The sequence below is a fragment of the Mus caroli genome, chromosome 1 (assembly GCF_900094665.2).
Source record: "Mus caroli chromosome 1, CAROLI_EIJ_v1.1, whole genome shotgun sequence".
NCBI lineage: Eukaryota > Metazoa > Chordata > Mammalia > Rodentia > Muridae > Mus > Mus caroli.
The window spans coordinates 2,870,649-2,885,977 of record NC_034570.1 but is presented as its reverse complement, the minus strand read 5'-3'; the positions used below and the strand labels follow the sequence as shown (position 1 = coordinate 2,885,977).

At 42.5% G+C, this 15,329-nt stretch overlaps 1 protein-coding gene across 2 annotated transcripts in view; it reads right to left on the bottom strand.

Moving 5' to 3' along the window:
* The window catches only part of Rb1cc1 (RB1 inducible coiled-coil 1), a 62,080-nt gene extending 48,852 nt beyond the window's left edge, over window positions 1-13,228 (bottom strand). Inside the window, exon 1 of one of the 2 annotated variants that reach the window (XM_021181217.2) lies at window positions 12,937-13,228. The gene's annotated coding sequence lies outside the window, so the exon portion shown is untranslated. The remainder of the gene's footprint in view (window positions 1-12,936) is intronic. The other variant, XM_021181334.2, reaches the window with a different exon arrangement.
* Window positions 13,229-15,329: the final 2,101 nt, after the last annotated feature.

Here is a 15,329-nt window from a genome sequence, read left to right as displayed (position 1 = left end):
CCGACAACAGCTGTGGGTCCCAGAATGGCTGACCAGAGCAATTCAAAACAAGCAGAGCTATGAGGACGTGGATGTTCCTGTGGCTGGGAATGCTCCTGCTAGTGAGAACTGAAGAGCTCTGTGTTCCCGAAACCCATGCCATTGACGCATTCAAGTGTTTCCTCAATTCTTTACATCTAATGCTTCGCTACAATTGCCTTTTTTCTATGCTGCTGCAGCTAAAGGGATTGTTGTGTTTTCAGATGATCAAAATATTTCACAGATGAGTGATTGTGTTCAGCTGTATCTACTAAAGGCTAATACTACCTGGATTCGAGGGGTGTGGCCTGCCAGTATATCCAAGGGCAATGGCACTATACCCTCCCAACCTAGATGGCCCCCCCCCTTCCTTTTTGTAGGAGTGTTCCTGATTTCCTTCCACCTTGGGCAGTGTCCCTTGTATGTATGGTTGTTATGTTGGGTGAATGGTAGTTGCACTGATCCCTTGCCTCAGGGCTGATGGGAGCCCTGGGATGTATGCTTGTAATAGTTTGTGTGTTGTGTGTTTGGTGTATGTGTGCAGTGTGTGCAGGCCCGCACTTCCGCCAAGGTGGCACAGGCCTTTGCCGCAGTGGAGGTGGGACAATCTCCTCAGATTTGGCTTGCTGCTCTAAAGGAATAATGCTGCGTTATGCTGTGGGTTGCGAGGCTAAGCACTGCACAGAGGATAGCTTACTGCATCCTGTGGAAGTCACGTCTGATTGCATGAAGGTTCAGTGTCCTAGTTCCCTTCCCCCAGGAAAAACGACACGGGAGCTGGCCAAGACCTCTCTGGGTGATGAGCTCAAGGGATGGTTTTGTGTAGGGCCCCTATGCTTGCACACTGGGGATCAGACCTCTACCTTCACCCATGAGGCTTGCTTGCAGCAATCAAAATCGGGCCATAGATTAATCAGCGTCCTGGCCTTCTGGTGCACCTGCTGCATGCAGACAGGACAATCTCCTCAAGTGTGGCTTGGCATGACAGAGAAGTAGTCAATGACGGATAAGACTCCCTGGGCGTGTCACCAACCTAAGACAGGGATCAAACCAATGCTGTTTGTCTCCCAAGGAAGGGTCAGGGGCATGCTGCAGGGGGCCCTCTAAGACAGACATTCTCTCTGCCAAAAAAGAAGAAAAAAGGGGGAGATGTGAGGAGCAGGTGTGGCAGCAGTCCCAAGATGGCGCCTGGGACTGCAGCTAAGTCTTATGACTTGCACCTGACTTCCTCATACACCTGAAAATAAGCCACAACCATCTTAAGAGCTGCGCAGGTGCACCATGATGCTCTCGGTTTAAACAAGTCCATATTTGGTGGAGACATGCCCCTGCCGCCCTGATTGGTTGAAGCTGCGTGCCTGGTGAGGTGACGTGGCCTGCTGTGAGTGGAAGGGGACTGAAAGTATATAAGAGTGAGAGGCCCGGGGTTCGAGAGAGAGGGAGAAAGATGAGAGAAGAAAAAGATGACGCGAGAGATGAAGACTGAAGCTTGCTGAATAAACTGCTGTTAGAAGAACGGGTGGTCGTGTCGTTCTTGCTGGTCGAGAGTGGACGCGACACACATCCAAGAACATGCATGTACAGAAAGTTAGCAATCACTGCTCTCACCAAGAGACTGTTACAATCATTATACTAAATAGCTCTATATACATTGCATCATTTATCACAACATGTAAGATAATATTACTACTTTTTTTCTATTTGCAAATGAAGACTCAGAAGGTACTTAGCCTGCTTGGAATTAGAAATACAACAAATAAAAATTCCAGGGGCTGAACCCAAGTCAGTTTTCTACATAAGTTCAACCACATAGCAGCTGGAACTAGGGAAGTTGGCACTTACACACTTGCAATTCCGGCACAGCCAGGTCTTATATTCAATATTAGTACTATTTAAAAACAAAACAAAACATTTTCAGAGGAATGCAGCTCAGTAGTAGAAATGCTTGCCAATGTCCTAGTTCAACTACACGGGTCTGGGGGAGATGAATCTGGAAATGTTAATATCAACAGTGACTATAGCCCTTTGCAGGATATGTATTTTTCATAGCATCAATAAAAGCAAGGCAGCGAAACAGCTTTGTGTGCCTTTGTGGTGAAGAACCATCCTCTTCTGAAAGATCTGATTTCTGTCTTCACCATCTAGCAAATAATCTCTAGGCCCAGGGATTTACATCTAATGGGCTTCAAATAACTAATGACTAAAGGAACTGAAGACCTCCTGACACCACAAAGTATTACAGACTGAAGATGACAGCAAGAGAAGAGTCCCAGTCTCCAAATTTGGATTCTTTCCAAATTCTAAATTCTACTTACCCCTCTTTTTTTTGAAAAGTAAAAAAAAAAAAAAAAAAAATCTCACAGTAGCAAGTAAATGTCAATAGCTGCTTGGAAGAGGGAGTAAAGAAAAAGGCTATGCCATTTAAGCTAACCGAGCATGGAAGTCAGCTACAAGGCAGACAAGTAGCCACAGAACCAAGTAGGAAGCTTTAGAAAAGTGAACTCCAAAATGCTTGGGAGAACATGCTTAAAACATGACAGAAGAAGGAAAGGTATAATGCTTTGAGTAATTCAGAAAGTGAGCAGGCCGACTTCGGAAGCTGTAGGGTTTCAGCTCTATAAGCAATAACCTGACTTTAATTGGTATCATTTATTATAATAAAAGTTGTAGTTAAGTACAGTGCTTTTCTAAGTTTGTGAGCTATTCCAGAAAAGGTGCTCATCAGGAGCTGGGGGTGAGGGTCTGCGGATCACTATGCTTGCAGTCTGTCTCCAGAGTAGAGACAGTCTTCAGAGCCTTTTCTAACTTTAGAATTGGGTATACTCACTGAACACTCAACATTGTGGTTTCTAAGGGGGCTATTAAAATTGGCTGAATTTAAAAGTCTAAAGCAAAATAATATCCCAATCACATATGCTTAGAACATCTTAATGTGCCACAGAACTCACCACCATTTGCAATGAGATCTGATGCCCTTTTTGGTGTGTCTGAAGACAGCTACAGTGTACTTATATAAAATACATAAATAAATCTTTTTTAAAAATTTATATAAAAAAAGACCTCGGGGGCAGGTGAGTTGGCTCAGTGGGTAAGAGCACTGACTGCTCTTCCGAAGGTCCTGAGTTCAAATCCCAGCAACCAGACAGTGGCTCACAACCACCCGTAACGGAATCTGATGCCCTCTTCTGGTGCATCTGAAGACAGCTACAGTGTACTTACTTATAATAATAAATGAATAAAAATCTTTTTAAAAAAATCCTTATAAAAAAGACCTCAACATACAAAATGACTAAATATCAAGAAAGGAGGTATGCAAATGTTATCCTAAGAAGGAAAAGACAAGAATCCACACAAAGAAGGTATGATTTTTAAAAATGGCAACTTTCTACCTTAGGCTTGTACACTAGAATAAAGTTCTAGTGCCGTGCATGGCTGCCTGCTGTCGTGCTCTCTGTTATGGTCTCACCCACTCAAACTGTAAGCCCACAACAAACTCTTCAATTAACCAAATCCAGAAACCTGCATATATAAAACCAACTCCAATTAGAAACTAAGTATCCTCACTGAGCACATTACCTCACACACTAACTCCTAAAACAACTGCAGCCTGGCAAGGGAGCTCAGGAAGGAAATGCAGCAGCAGCCACCTACAGTAGCTGAGCACAAGGTGAGAGAGGATGCTATCCTCTGACCTCAACACACACAATTAAGAGTTAGTGCTCTTATTAACTTGTGACTTTGGAATTGCTCATTATTCATTTCATACATCTGCCCTTAATTTATGTAAAAATCCTTAATTCCATGAGTTGCTTCTATGAACTAAACTTGTTTGTTGCCTTTAATTTTCAGAACTAGCATAAAAAAAATAGTCATTTTTTTCTTTATTCTTGGGGAAATGATCCCATGAATAGCCAAATCTCAGTAACAAGTCCTGAATCTACATGGTGTAATAATGTTCACCTGACATACAGCCTCCTATGTGTTTTAATCTACTACAGTGTAAATGTTTGTAAACAGTTCCTAGAATGAACTGCTGAGGGAATTATAACTGGAAGACTATATACAGTAATAGCACACTTGCTTGCCTACTACTTCTTATCTCTAGTTCTAAACTTTCAGGACTCTTGCCTGAGGTCAAAGTTCAAGTATGTACCACCATACCTACTCATTTTTTATAAAAACTTATTTTTATTTTGTGCATAGGTGTTTTGCCTGCATTATTACAAACATGCCAGGTGCCTTCAGAGGGCAGAAGCTGTGTCAGATCCCCTTGGAGTCACAGGTGGCGCTGAGCCTTCATGTGGGTGCTAAGAATCACCTGAGTATCCTCTAGAAATGTAACAAGTGCTCTTAACTGATGAGCCGTCTCTTCCGCACCCCAACTCCTATTTATTGACCACCTGCCTAAGTCCTGTCATTAGTTTCCAGTCAATAACACAAAATTATATTTCACTAAGAAAACACTAGAGAGAAATACCAAAACATGTCAGTCATGCTTATCCTAGTGAATTTTAGAATTTCAATTGGAGGAGAGAAGGTTTTTTGTTTTCAAATGATAGTACTAGGATGATGTAGCACCTGTGTGACCCCAGCATACAGGAAATCAAATATCCTGGAGTATGTGGATGGCCTGAACTATGCAGTCAAATCTTATCTCAAAACAAAAAATAGGAAAAAAAAAAAAAAAGCCGAGCGTGGTGGCGCACACCTTTGATCCCAGCACTTGGGAGGCAGAGGCAGCTGAATTTCTGAGTTCGAGACCAGCCTGGTCTACAAAGTTTGAGTTCCAGGACAGCCAGGGCTACACAGAGAAACCCTGTCTCGAAAAACCAAAATCAAAAAAAATCAGGATGTGCAAACTAAACTTAAAAATGAGAACTAAGATGGGTACAAGACACTGTTTTTTAGCATTCAGATTGCCACTAACTATTAAGTGTTGAAAAGGTAAAAAACAATGCACATTGGCTTTTTTCCTCATTCTTGTTCCTTCCCCTTTCTTATCTTTTTTCTCTTGAGACAAAAAAAAAAAAAAAAAAAAAGTCAGTCTCATGTACTCCAGGAAGCCTGACTTTGAACCCCTAATCCCCGTTCTTTGTGGTCTGTACCACCCACCATACCTACTATACTGGCAGGAATATAAGTTTGTTTAACTCTTAAAGAGACTTAACCTGCACTGTGTACTAAAAATGCACAAAGAACTGCTTGTCTGTTTTTAGAGTCTCAGGGTAAGTCTCAAGTTCATTTCTGACCCCCCCTGACTCTGTCTTCTAAGGATGCTATTAAGTGTATGCTCCTACACCTGCTGCTTGATATTTTTTTGGGGGGGGGGTCTGCTTGCTTGATGACATACATAGGGTCTCTATGTAGCCCTAGCTGTCCTGAAATTCACTACGTTGTTCTGCTTCACCTTGTCTCCCCTAAATGGGAACTCATATTTACTCCTCTAATTTTTATCTTTAGGGAGACAGAAGAATAAAAACAGATGACTCAGAAAACCAATAGTCAAGCTCTGCCCTGCTATATGACCTTGATTGGGTTCATCTACCAGTTTTCATTTGATAAGAAAAGACCTATTTCCCAAGAAATAATTTTCATATGGAGCAATGTCAGTATCAATTCAGACCTGTCTCATACTCAGAAATAGTACTGGCAAATGTTAAATCTTTCCAACTGCAAATCCTACTGTTAAAACTTAGACAAGTTTCTAATGTATTTTTTTTCCCTTGTTTTGGGGATTGAGTCCAGTGTATGCTCACTGGTAGAGACAGTTGTGCATGTCAAGAATCTTAGGACTTGAGACACAGAAGTACACTTGAGCATCACAGTGTAACTGCCTTCAAAAGGTTGCCTGTGTAAAGAGCTTGACCAGATGAGTATAGAGAAATTTCTGGGTTCACTCCCAAACATTGTATAAGCCAGGTACAGCATACCCCAGTAACCATAACACTTGGGAACTGGAGACAAGATGATTGATCATAACTTCAAGGTTATTCTCAGTGAGTTTAAGGCCAAGCTGAGCTGCATGAGACCCTGTCTAAAACAAATAAAAACAAAAAACCAAGACCACATAAACTGCTGAACTCCATACTCAGCCAAAACATCCAATTTTCAACTTGGTGCCTTTCCTTTGAATCTTTGCTTTCATTTTACTGTAGACAAAACTATCATTCTCCTGGTATCCAAACTCATTTCTGTTTAGTTCTGTCCATCATGGCAGAACCTTTAGATGCAAATTCTCTTTTACCTTTCTATTCCACTCCTTCAACATTCCTACCAGGTGGCCTCAAATTCTGCTTCTCATTGTCTTTCCCTGCCTTCTCTGAAGCTACCATTCATGTACTATAATGTTAGCTAAACCCTGCTCTCTTCAAGGCAGGCTTTTCTTCCTTTTCACGGAATCACTCTGCAAAGTAAGTAAAAAGGCAATTCTAGAGAAGGCAACCTACATGATCCCACTTACTTCCTTTAGTTGACAACCCCAGCCGGGCGTGGTAGTGCACGCCTTTGATCCCAGCACTTAGGAGGCAGAGGCAGGTGGATTTCTGAGTTCGAGGCCAGCCTGGTCTACAGAGTGAGTTTCAGGATAGCCAGGGCTACACAGAGAAACCCTGTCTCGAAAAACAAAACAAAACAAAACAAAACCAACAACAAAAAAAGTTGGCAACCCCAATACATTTATGTACTTGACAACTCTGATACATAATTAACCTAGAAAGGTAGTGTCTGGAACAAGATTAATCCCTATTTAAGATTCTATCTACTTCACTGGGACTCAATAACTTTAGCATCTCAGTTTATGATCTTCAAACTGACAATGATACATTTATGGAGTTGGTAAGGAGGAGAACAATAATGTACATTAGAATCTTTTACAGTGTCCTGGAGTGTATTTAAAAAAAATCACTAAAAGTGGTGGGTATTAAGCTTCAGTGTTTAATAGCTTCATAATTCACCCCAGTTCCTTTTTCCATAAGTATCATCAAAGGATCCCACACATGAAGAAAACTATACGAACCCTTTGCATTTCTAGGCCAGGTAAAAATCCCTCCTCCAATCTCTGCTTATCTAAATTTTTTAAGTCCAAGTATGGTCCTAACATTATTTCTGAGCTGGGTGTGTAGCCCAGCAATTTAGGTGGTCCTTCCCATTTAGTTGGCTATAAACGATGGAGGGAAGAGCTGGATAGATGGCTTAGCTGCTAAGAACACTTGTTCTTTCAATGTTCCCAGCATCCATATGGCAATTCCTAACTCTCCACAACTCCAATTCCAGGGTATCCAATGCCATATAAAACAATCTAAAACAAAAATCTTTAATTAAAAATGATCCCATTACATTTATACAGAATATATGGGTGATGTTTGACTTCCATGTTTATACAAAATAATCAGAAATCATCTCAGAAAAAAATTCATCTTGCTTTGTCAGGTGTGGCAGTACACACCTGCACACCTTTAATCCCAGCCCCAAGGATGTACAGGTAGTAAAATCCCAGAGATGGAGGCCAGACTGGTCTACGTAACAAGTTCCAAACCAGCCAAAGCTTCATAGTGAGAATTTGTTTCAAAATTAATTTAACTGTCCAGCCAACTTTTCAACTGAGGTAATTTAAAAATTCCTCTTGAACAAATACCACTGTGATAATAAGGCCCACCCCTCTAGCCTTACCACCAACTTTCTAAATTAGGAAAACCTCAGAATTGGCTTTCTTACATTTCAAGGTTTTCAAGATTTTCAAAGTAAACACTCAGACTCCGAATACATGGGGTTGGGGTAGGAATGGGGGAGATCTAAATAATCCAGGCGTGGTACTGGTTGCTAGGAATAGAAATACTTTCAAGTTGTTTTCAAGTTTAATAGAGCACAAGATCTGGATGTTACTAAAGAAAGCAAACTAAAGGCCTCATGGTGAAAAGCAATTTGAAGTAATTTTATCTCGTTTCTAATTCTGCAAACTGCAGTTCTTAGCAATTCTACCACTCTTGAGTGATGATGACTGGTTTCTGCATCAATGAAAATAACATTCACCACAAAGGCCATATGGGTAGCCCAGACCAAGAACTGGGTGTCAGGGCTGGTGAGGTGGCTCAGAGGGTAAGAACACTGACTGTTATTCCGAAGGTCCTGAGTTCAAATCCCAGCAACAACACGGGGTCTTACAACAATCTATAATGAGATCTGATGCCCTCTTCCTGTGCATCTGAAGACAGCTACAGTGTACTTATTTATAATAATAAATAAATCTTTGGGCCAGAGCAAGCAGGGACTGAGCAAGCCAAAGTGCTAAATTCAATTCCCAACAACCACATGAAGGCTCACTACCATCTATCTATACAGCTAAAGTGTACTCATATACATAAAATAAATAAATCTAAACAAAAAACAAAAACAAAAAACGAACTGGGTGTTAGTCTCTGCAAGTCAGATGTACCCCCTTTTAGGTGGCCCAGACCAACAACTGGGTGTCACCCTCTGCAAATCAGATGTACCCCATATACAGCTACCAGGAGAAAACAGTAGGACTGCCATCTTCTTCACGAAGAAAACCTGTTTCATAAATGTTCATATCTTAAGTATTTGCCTTCTCTGACACTAGGTAAGCATGCTCAGGTAAGCATTACATGGAGATAACTAATATACCATGCTTGTAACCAAAACAGAACAGAAATACTTTTAAAGTAGTAGAGTAGGCACATGCATATACACAATAATCTGGTTTTATAATACTGAGGTCAGCCAGGTCTACATAGTTAAGAGTGTCTGTCTGATGGCTGTCGCCTGAGAGGCCCTGTCAGAGCCTCCTTACAAATACAGAGGCAGATGCTCACAGTCAACCATTAGACTGGGCTTGGGGTCCCTAATAGAAGAGTCAGAAAAAGGCCTGAAGGAGTTGAAGGGGTCTGCAACCCTACAGGAAGCACAACATTATCAACCAGCCAGACCCCCCAGAGCTCCCAGAGAATAAGCCATCAACAAAGGAGTACACATGGCTCCACCTGCATATGTAGCAGAGGGTGGCTTGTTATGCATCAGTGGGAGGAGAGGTCCCTTGGTCCTATGAAGGCTTGATAGATGCCACAGAGGGCAGGGAGGTGGGAGTGGGGGGATGAACACCCTCATAGAAGCAGGGGCAGGGAGGATGGGATAGGGTGTTTCCAGGAAGGGGAGGAACTTCGAAAGGTGATAACATTTGAAATGTAAATAAGGAAAATACCACCCCCCCCCCAAAAAAAAGTGTTGGTCTGTGACTGTCTCTCTCTTTCATTCTACAGACAGTGTTGGATCACTCTAGAGCTGGACTTACAGCAGGTGGTGAGCAATCTAATGTGGGTGCTGGAACCGAACTGGGGGCCTCTGGAGGAGTGAGTGCTCTTAACTGCTGATACATTTCCAGCCCCCAAATTTTTAAAAATTACATTTATTTTATGAGTCAATTTGCCACAGTACATGTGAAGATTAAAGAACAAGTAATGATATTCAGTTTTGTTTCCACCATAATGCCATACATACTATCATGTATCTTACCTAAACTGCATAACATGGAAATAATTTGGCACTACGGCACTAACATATTACTCATTCTGGCATCTTATCTAATTCATCAAAACTATATAAAATCCATGACTTCAGAGAACATTTTCTAATTGTATATTTTACTTTACAGTGTATATTTATTAACTATGAAACAAAACCCAAATTGCCTATAATACTGATTTAGCTTTTACTCTATCAGACCAAGACTATAAACACAGGGCAGTATCAAATGTCATTTGCTGTCACCAAAGGCTATGGGAAGAACAGAATAGTAGTGAATTATAATCTGGATACATATTCTTTGGGCAGCTACTGACCAATTTTTATATGGATAGTGAAGGAAAAACTAATGTCTCAAACAATGAAAACAGATCACTACTACGTTTTTGTTTTCATAATTACAAGTCAATAATATTAGAATTAAATCCAGCAAAATCAGTAATCTTGAGGGCGCTCATTAAACATCTGAGAAAGCTGAAACTACTAATAAAAGTCTGCTTATGACCACTCAAGTTCTGCACACACTTGCAGGCTCACTGAACTTAACAGAAGGGTGAAAGGAAAAGGAAAAAGCTTTTATTTTAGGACCTTAGACAATGATCAGTTTTATGATAAGCAAACTATGTTTCCTAGGTCCATAATGCAAAAAGAATACTAGAGAAATGTGCTAAGTACTATGGTTTTATCTAAAGAGTACATTGCATAACCTAACATCCCACAGCCTGCTTCCCTAACCTCTTTTCTAAACCAGCAATTGATATTGGTCATTTTTCCTTCTTTAAAATGCCCAAGGGTTATCTAAACACACGTATGAGATTTATGTTACTCTACTTCAGTGTTATTTACAGGTGTACTTTGTAGGATCAATCAACATGTGAGGAACACATTCGAGTTCAACTGTTTCCCAGACCTGCTGTATCGACTGACACTCAACTCTGTGCCTTTACACATGCAGAGTCCATGTGAGCCACATTAAAAAACAAACAAACAAACAAACAAAAGCTACAGCTCCGCGTGGTGGCGCACACCTTTAATCCCAGCACTCGAGGCAGAGGAAGGCGGATTTCTGAGTTCAAGGCCACCCTGGTCTACAAAGTGAGTTCCAGGACAGCCAGGGCTATACAGAGAAACCCTGTCTGGGGGGGAAAAAAAAACTACTATGTATAAAACTTGAATGTCAGCCGGGCGTGGTGGCATGCCTTTAATCCCAGCACTTGGGAGGCAGAGGCAGATGGATTTCTGAGTTAGAGGACAGCCTGGTCTACAGAGTGAGTTCCAGGACAGCCAGGGCTACACAGAGAAACCCTGACTCGAGAAAAAAACAAAAACAAAACAAAACAAAAAAACCTTGAATGTCTACAGAATGCCTCTTCCTACTACTACCACCTCTCAATCTTGGCATTCTATCTTTAGTAACCTTTTTCATGGAATATGCCTTTAATCAGAGCCTTCCATATTTTTTATTTCTTCTCCCTCTCATACCTCCAAAAGGGTCCTTTTGTCAAGCAGACATAGCTTCTTAAATTCTCAAGACAGTAAGACAGCTTATCCAAAATTTCAAACCCACCCTCCAATACAGACACACACACTTCTTAATCTTGGCTTGCTTATATGTTCACTTATGTTCTCACTTTTCTTCTGAATGATAAGAGACTGGAGTTTGCCTGCTGCTGAATAATTAATTACCAAAGCATCACTAATGAATACTTACCAAAGCTTACTCTGAGATGTGTCAGGTCTTAGCAAAAGGGGGCCAAGAGCTGAAGTTCAACCTCAACTACAATGTACACCTCTAAACAAAGCTCTCTTAATCAACCAGTCGTTGAAACATTTTTTCCCCTCAGGTCTAACAGTGGCTCAGGGATATTACACCTTACAGAACATGCTGGAAATTGAGTTTTAGCCCTAGCAGTACACACTAACAAGGCAAGAAACAAAACAAACAAATACAATTGGGGGAGACATCAGTTCTTTTATCTTTTGTCCTCTTGCTTTTATGGATTTATGTGTAAAGTCAATCTGCTGTGCATTCAAACCCTGATGTTTGCCATAAAGAGTGCCGCCTGTTCCATCTCCCCCCCACCCCAAGAAAACCCTCTTCTCTCCAGGCAGAGGGCTGCTTCATTGTCTTCCCTAATTCAAGATAAAACAAAATTTTTAAATTTTGCCTAAGTCCACTAACCAATTATATTAATAGATTTATCAATGTAAATGATACATTATGGGCCTGACACACCCATGGCATAACTATGTAAATACCACTTATTTTGTTTTTCTTTTTTCAAGACATGTTCTCACTATGATTCCCAAGACCACCTTTACTTACTGTGTAACTCAAATAACTTAAAGCCATCTTTCTGTCTCAGCCTCCTGGAATGTTGAGATGAATATAGCAGCTACGTTCTAAGCCTTGGCTAACGTTTAAAACAGATATAAACGCTAAAAAACATAACGAAAACTTAATTGGAAAGCGATGATTTGCGTTGTATTTGGTACTAAGACTAAATAAAATATTTCACACATAACAACAGTCCATTTATAGATCCAGTAATCCCCCCCCCCAAAAAAAAACCATCTACTGAAATACAGTACCAACATTTGATTAGGAACACAGATTGGTTCATTTTTAGGCTGCTTCTAAACTGCTTGCTAGCTTTGCAAACCCTCAGATAAGTAAGTCTCACCAATTCTTTACAGAAAATGGTTAGCAAAATGGACAAATTTTAACACTCATAATAGACTTGTCAACATCCGCACCCAACAAAGTCTTGCAGGGACTTTATCAATAAGTGAGTCCACGAGTGTTTCGTGGCATCAGTCCTATGTACCAGTTCATGGAATTATCACATTTTAAAGACTCATGACGGAAAGGACAGGATTACGAAACCATAAACAGTCACCATAGCACATCCACCACTCTGTAGAGAAAGTACAGACAGCACGTTCGAAAGCTGTCATTTGTACCAAGTTTTGGTACCCCCCCATAAGCCCCCACCCCAAATCCATCTGTGGGGTGAGCGAGGCTGAGTCATTCCAAGGAGTAACTTTACACCGATGCTTGCACTCCGGGGTCGGGACAAAGGCATCACCTCTAGGTTCCTCCTGTCTGGGCACTCCGGCCCTGGCCCAAACCCTCTCCGGTTTCCCGAGCCCGACACTCCAGAGCACCGAGCCCTGGAGACGGAGGCCGCGATTCAGGCCTCGGGTGAGCACCGGCGTCCTGGCGCTCCCGCGATCCTGTCAGCGGCCAGCGGGCCTCACGGTCCCTGTAGGACTGGCGCGGCGACCCTCCGAGCCGGCGCCGCCAGACGCTCCGGCGAACCCGTCAGGTGCTGAGCGGCCGGGCCAAGCCCGCCGCCAGATGGGAGCAGGGGCGGCACTTACCCGGCAGCGCCTCCTCCGCCCGCGGCAGCGACACAGCCGGCGGCCCTCCGCACCATCTTCTGCCGCCGCCCTGGCCTCGGCGGCGGCTATCAACCGCCCCTGCGGCGCCGCCAACCGACACAACCGTCGGCGCCGGGCCGCCGAGTACTCCGGCGAGGCCCGGAAGGATGGGAGTCGGGCGCAGCCGCTGCTCCGGCCCCTCGGCTCCGCGCGGGGACCCGAGTCCGCCGGCCGAGGCACAGAGAGCTTGGCAGGGCTGGGTCGCGGCCGCCGTGGGGTTTGTTATTGTCGACTGGGCCTTTCCGCCGCAGAGCACGCCGGGAAACAGCCAGCCGGGGGAGGGGTGACTCAGGTGTCTGCGCAGATCCGGAAGTGGCTGGGCTGGCCGGACGGGCGCGGCTCGGTCGGCAAGCGTAGTCCCTGACTGGCAACTTGTCTGTCCTTCCCTGACCCTGGAAGGCATTTCGGTGCTTGCCTTTGACGGCCCCAAGGTGAGCGCGACCTTCTGGCCGCGGCAGACCGACCTCGCCAAACCTGGGGCAGCCCCAGTAGAGGAACCGGAGGCTGAAGAGTGAGCACCAGCACAGATCTGGGGCCCTCATCTGCTGCCCCGAAATCAGCCGACTGTCACCTGGGCCACTCGTACCGGGACTGCCAGAATGGCAGGCTACTCAGAAAGTATGCCTGGCATCTGTGATCTGTGCAAGGGTGGGGCGGCACAAAGTCAGACCAGGTAAGTAAAGAACACGTCCAGAAGAGGAACCGAAGCAAAGTGGACTGTACTGTAAGCGGCACGACCGAACAATACTGAGGTCGATAATAGGTCAACAGCATCAAGATTAGAGAAGAGAATGTCAGCTTGTGAGAACCTTGCATTTGTATTCGGGCTTAGGCAAGGACTTGAAGCTACAAAACTTGAGTTTGATTAGCAGATGTTTCAAGCATACTCATCAATTATGTGACGTAAACACGTATTAAATTACTATTCCCAGGAATATCTGATAGAGGTAAAAGTTTAGGAATGGTCTCTCTAAACCAACAGTTAGTGGTTCCCGACAAAATGAGACGTGAGGGGTATTAAACTGATTGAGATCTGCAGTTCTTTATTGTGATAGACACTGGAAAAACAGTAGTTGTGTTTTAAGAGTTGTTTAGAAAGGAGCTTGTCGTTTATTTCACTTTGTTTTTAACTTTGCACTTCTGCCATATCCCAAAAAAATCTTGTATGCACACTGTTATACATTTGAGTATTTTTTTAAACTGGAATTTTAGTACATTACACCAGCAAATAAAGCAAAAGTGAAAAAAGAACAAGCACTCAATTTTTGTGCACCAGGGAGAGTAGTGAATTGGCAAGACTAAAGAGAAGAAAAATAGTTAGTATATTAACATATGTATGCTATATTGCAGTCTAGCTAGAACTATGAAGATCAAAGCTGGCCGGGTGGTGGTGGTGGCAGCACATACCTTTAATCCCTTCTCTCAGAAGCTGAGGCCTGCTCTACAGAGTGAGCTCCAGGGAGCCAAGGCTACACAGAAAAAGTAAAATCAGGGCTGGTGAGATGGCCCAGAGGGTAAGGTGATCTACTGACTACCAAAACTGACAACCCGAGTTTCATCCTAGGACTGACGTCGTGGGAGGAGAAAACCACTCCTTGAAGTCCACACACACTAAAAGAGCACTAAAGAGCTGTGTTTCCTCACAGTTAATAAGTGCCATTGAATAGCAGAGATGTACTCCAGTTTCAAGTGTTAAAGTACCACTTGTCATGTTGTATACGTGTCCCTAACTTCTCTGGGAAACTGTTAATACAAATGTCTATTACTTTATACTCTGAAGTGAATGTTTAGAGTTTATATGCATCTCAAATTACTTAGTAAGACTAAAGTGAAAATATGTTACATGAATTCTGCTAAACAACATAGATAAAAGTTAATAATCATGCATATCCATAAGTTTTCTGTCACAAGCTATTTTCCCTCATTCTCTTGAGCATTCTATTCTCCATAATAAACAAGAACAAACTCCTACAACACCATGTGAAGCTTCTGGGCTTTTCTCAATGAAACTTCAAACAGATTTACAAGAACCATAGAATGATCTTTTATGGGGAGTGCAGAAACATCATTTCAACTTACTAATGCATGGGCCATTCTGCCTTCCCCCTTCCTGTGTTATCTCTATCCTATTGCTTGTAAACTCCCATCCATTTACTGTATTCTTTTTCCCAGTTCTCAATTAGAATATACTGTGGGTGATGTGAAGATTGGTTTCTGTATAAGACTACTTATATTCTTGGCTTCCACTAAATTTTTAATTTAGTATCTGTCAATGCTTCAGTGAATTTTCAAGGAATAACTAAAAGTGCTTTTTAACAAGAACAGAACTGACT